The following is a 5534-nucleotide window of genomic DNA, read 5'->3' as shown; positions in this document are numbered from 1 at the left end:
TCTGGGCAGGACAGCATGGAGGATCAGAGCAGTAAGAAGATGGACATCAGAGTGCCCACACAGCAGACTGCTGCACTGCCCACAGCACGTGCTGGTGTACCCACCCTGGTGTACCCACCCTTCTGTCGGCAGCAGGGCAAATGGGGGCTGTGAGGGTTTTGGCATATGTTGGGAATCAAATCACATAACCAGGATCCCTGGAGCGTTTGCACATTGGTTGTGTGCAAATTTTAGTTCCCTGCTGTAGCCTGGGCACAGCTGTGGCCGCCCACGCTGCTCAGGATAATGCAGGACATGGTGTGATCACACCTTTGCTCTTCTCTCAAGCTCGTGGTGACCGCTCTTCAGTCACAGCCCGGGGGGCACCACACAAGATGTTCAGAGACCTCAAGGATCCAGATAGGTCATCCCACTTCTGTGCCTCTACATTACCCCTACATCTTTTTGTTCTCCTATTTACAGTACTGCTTACAAGGATGCTGTGGATTGCTCTCATGCAGTTTTACTTTTTCACCTCGACTATTTACAAAGCCCCACTTAAAAGGCTGAAAATAAAATTTCTTTATTGATTTGTTCTCTTTTTTCATTTGAAAAACATTGATTTTTTTTTCCTTGTGTTTTTAATGGAGCTTGAAATTAACATGAATCTGTTTGTTCAGATCCCTGTCTGAATTAGTGCAGTTTTAGTAATAAAGTTAGGTAGCTGTTACCTTGGAAACAGAGCTCTGTTTTAGAAAACATTTTAGCAAACACTGGAGCTAAAGAGAACAGAAGTAGCAAAATCAAATTCCTCTGTAAGAGGTTGGTGGGTGTTGGTATCAGCCAGTACCTGCAGCCCAGAGCATGCTGCCCGCCTGAAGGCAATCCCATAAGAAGTGAGTTAACTCAGGGGCTCTGGCTATTTTACAGTGTTTCAGTTTTTGCAGTGGCTCACTTCTTCCCTTCTCCTCTGGTAGTGCGGTGGTGTCAGTCAGCATTAAGGATTCACAGCTCTTCACTATCCCTTAACTGCCGCACTAATCTGAACTCTTTGGCTTAGCTGTGTGATCCTCTAAAGGTGCAGAGGTTCCTGCGGCTCCCCGGCAGTGCAATAGTAAAGGCACCGGGTACAGCTGTCACAGCAAGATGGCCACACGGAGACGACAATTGGTTGCAGGGATACACTACGCTGCCACAAACATGCAAGTTGGAACAGCAGCCTACACACACAGAAATACTAGGCCTTATCTCCTGCAGAACAGCAGGAGAGAGCCTCAAGACAAAAACGCTGTGTATGTGACAGTTCAGAGTGGTGGTACACATACAAGGTAGAATATACCTCAGAAGGAAAACTGGAAAAAAAGTTGTCCATATACAACAATATCACTGAACAGAACAAAAGGTGAAACAGACTGTGTCAGATGTGTTAGGCTCAAAGACCTGAAAATTGCTCTATAAGTGGGCTCGATAAGGTTCATTTTTCTCAGTTTCTTTAGTCTTCAGTTTCATCCAAGTGGTGCACCAGGATAGGACTGTTGCCTTCCTCCTTCCTTTTAAAGATGAAGAGTTTTACCAAAAAGAACTGCAAACGGTAGAATTGTTTCTACACTTCCTTTAGAGGTATAATTCTTCTATACTTGACTTTCTCTGACCATGAAGCTGTTATCTCAGCCACGTTTACTCAGATCCCAATTAAAAATAAATAAAAATAAAATGCTGCAGGAGAGATGAGAAGATGTTCTGCTGAGGCTTGTTCTTTTTAATTGTTTCTGCCTTCCAATATCACCTTCAAAAATAAAACTCACAGCTTTGCAAAACACTAACTGTCCGATTGCTTACTTGGGTACACACATCCTTAGTGGGCAGGCAGCAGGAGGATGAGGAACAAATGATAATGCTCCCTGTAACCTCAGCATTAATGCACGTAGCATAATAGACGGCTGGCCACTGCATTTGAAAAACAGTTCATGAAGCAAAGTAGAAATGATGGGTGTGCAGGATATAATTACAGCAGTAATGTAATAACATTCCATGTTAGATTATTAGGGGTCTATTCTGCCCTTGACATGCCTACATAACTTCCATTAACGTTAATTGAGGTTATGCACGTGAATCAGCAACTGAGCAAATCACTAAATTAATTACATGTAAAGTACCTGTTTCATTTTTTAAAATCCACCAATACATTTGGCCAGTGCAAATGCATATAGTCCAGGAGAGAACAACCACAGTGTGGAGGAGAAGCCATGTGGAAAAGGCTGTGTGGTTTTTAAAACCCCATTATACAAAATTAAGTTTTGATAAATAGGTAAAGGATAGTAGGAATACTAATTCCTGGACAGGGCTTCCTGCACATCCTTCAGAAACCCTGCGGCTTTGTTTGAATAAACTAGGAGACACTCCTGCTCTTTTGCAGCACCTCCTGCAGAGGAGGTTATCTGGAGCTTTTATAAACAAAGGTGTAAAATGCCGGCTCTGCAGGCAAAGGCGGCACCTACTGTGAGTGCAGCCATGGGAGCAAGAGCAGGCTTGGACAAGGCACAGAGCTACTATTTTCTTCTGCTTGGCAATTGCAACCCCCACTTTCTGTTGAGGCATGCTTTGATCAAGCAGATGTGATGACAAGGATCAGTGTGACAACAAAGTCTCTGCATACGGTGGAAGAAGTTTGGGCTTGAAATTCAAAGCCTCTGTTTCACTGAAGGGTCTTATTCTGCATTTATCCTGGAGTCTGAAGGATGGAGGTTGATCTACAAGAAATGGAATTACTCTCCTCTCCCTCCTTCTTCCTTTGATTTTTGGTTTAAGTGCTGAGAGCTGTTGAATTTTCAGTACTCCTGAGCAGTTAAAACCGGATGCAAAGGAAATTGAAGTGCCTTTTGGAGGAAGGAGGGGAGCAGTAAATAACCTCCATCACCTGCACCTCTAACCTGCCTTCTTGTGATACTATAATTATAGCAGAGCTAGGTCGTCAATCTTTTCCACCCCAGGAACCCCCTGGAATTCCCTTCTTAGTGAGCCAGGCTTTGGAAGGGATTCCCCCACCCATTCAGCAACCTGAGAAGGCCCGGATGGCCATAAAACCTTGGCACCTGTTTGTGTCCTCCACTGGGAGGGGGCACCACTGCCCCACATTGAGACTTCCTGAAATAGAGCAATATCCATGATGCGATCAACAGAGACTCCCTCATTATGGATTAGAAAGGATGCCTGAGCTTTCAGAATTTTATTTTGTGTGGAGTAAACAGCCTCTCTGGTTTCATCTGGACCTGTCTTGAAAGAGCAGCTCTGGGAGTGGCTTTAGTTACAGTGAGCTCCACTGCCCCCACAGATGGCTGGTGGCCTGTTTCCCCATGTGTGCCTGGTGGCACTGGAGCATGCAAGCCATGCAAAGAGCCTTGGCTTCAAAGAGTTACGCTTATGGGCTCACTGCCTGCCTGACAGGCAAATGGGAACTTAAGTTTCACCTCAGACAGTGTAGACACAGCTGCTGAAGCAATGTGAAGCTAACCCTGGCCAGCTGCACTGCAGATGGTGTTGCCAGTTTAATTAGTAATAGCATTATTTTCTGTAATTCTAAACATATATTTATTAATACTCATTTATTTGCAATAAGATAAGGACTTTGAAGTCTCTTGTCATCACTGGGGTATATAAACAGGACCAATTGGAAGCATAAGCAAGGTGTGTAATCACCTATGCTGGTAGAGAAGGGGGAGAGGTAAAATTTCAGCATTAAGGATGCATTAAGATGCTCTGGATGTCACTGCAGTGGACCTGGCCTGGCAGTGGCAACGACAGAGCTATTCCCACAGGCTCTATCTCTCCTCAGGAAAAGCAAGTAAAATCATAGAATCATAAAGTATCAAGGTTGGAAAAGACCTCTAAAATCATCCAGTCCAACTATCCACCTATCACCAATACTAAACCACGTCCCTCTATACAACATCTAAGCATTTCTGGAGTGCAGTGTAGGAGTGATGGCTTCACTGCCTTGGTATCTGGTTTACCTCTGTGTCTGGTTTACCTCTGTCTCACACTGTCACGGATACAGACAAACAAGCTGTGCAGGAGTCACGCTTCCCTGGAGCTAGGAAATTAAGGTGGCATAGAGTAAAGGTGTCTAGAGATGGGCTGTGCTCTTCCCCTCTCTCTGCTCTCTAGCATGTGGCTCAGTGTTGTCCTGTTGGAACCAGCAAAGGTGGAGAAGTAGAGGGAGAAGGCTCCAAAGGAAAGGAATCTCATCAGCAGGACCACAGCAGCCAACAGTGTGACTTGGCAGCCTGTGCTCAATGCCTCAAGATACTCGAGAAATTGTGCTTCAAACAATGGCTCTGGTGCAATGGGCTGAACAAGGAGAGAGAGCAGGTGCTCTGAACCCAAGATGTCCTGACACCTTACACAGCGTACCAGGCTGAAAACATGGAAGCCATCACGGGGAAAGGACTGGCCTCCACCTCACACAGTGAAAGAGCCACCACAGAGAGAAGATGAGGGTACAAAGAACAGATGGTTAGATGCCAAATAAGAATTTTGATGCGTAATTTCACAATTTCACATTTAATAATATTGATCTATGTATTTACTTGAGAAACCAAATGGCTTGTTCATCCTTTGGTTTTATCCAGTTAAGTTTACAAAGTCTCCGAGAGGTATTTGACGTTATTCATGTCATAATGGGCAAGTTTCATCACCTGATGTGTATATAGATCCTGTTCCCACTATAAATGAGATTCAGGGATATCAGAAAAGGAACTCACTTCCAGCATGTCACAGAATCACAGAGAATCACAGAATGGCCAGGGTTGGAAGGGACCTCAAGGACCATGAATCTCCAACACTCCTTCCCCCCCCCGCCACTGGCAGACCCACCAACTTCCACATTTAATACTAGACCAGACTGCCCAGGGCCCCATCCAACCTGGCCCTGAAAACACCTTCAGGGAAAGAGCATCCTTTATTCCTCCAACACCTCCTGCCTTTCTAAGGCATCATCTACATATACAGGCTCTGTGTAAGCATACTGGGGCTGATGGTTAAATATGCCTATCTCAAACACCCAGGAGCTGGAAGTTTTACGTTGTAATTCCACAAATACTGATTAACTGGCCCAAATTCTTCTCTGTTTTATTAGAAATTGCACATTATTGGGTTATCTTCTCTTGCATTACAGACTGTATTCCTAAATATTCCGTTCCAGCTTGCTTTCTTTAAAAAAGTTCTGGGCTGGGAGAGAAGTTGTAAATAACAGGAAGAAATATGGCAGGTCAGGAGCTGCACACAGAGCCAGCCAAATCAAGGGGAAACTGCACAATTCAGGCGTTCGTGATGTTCACATTTTAGACAGAGGCAAAGAGAAATGGGTCATGCCTCCTTCACACCGGGACTGTCGCTGAATTTAGGAGACGCTTTTCACATGATTAAATCAGCAGCTCTGCGCACTGTGACTGCAACACACAGCCGGTAAGGAGGAGGCCGTGCTAGAAAAGGGACGCTTTTCCCCTTTTCCGCCGCGGGGCTCCGCGCGCTGCCTGAGGCGCGGCCGCCACCTGCTG

Source organism: Meleagris gallopavo, chromosome 6, assembly GCF_000146605.3.
Source record: "Meleagris gallopavo isolate NT-WF06-2002-E0010 breed Aviagen turkey brand Nicholas breeding stock chromosome 6, Turkey_5.1, whole genome shotgun sequence".
NCBI classification, from domain to species: Eukaryota; Metazoa; Chordata; class Aves; order Galliformes; family Phasianidae; genus Meleagris; species Meleagris gallopavo.
Note: the sequence above shows the minus strand (reverse complement) of the source record.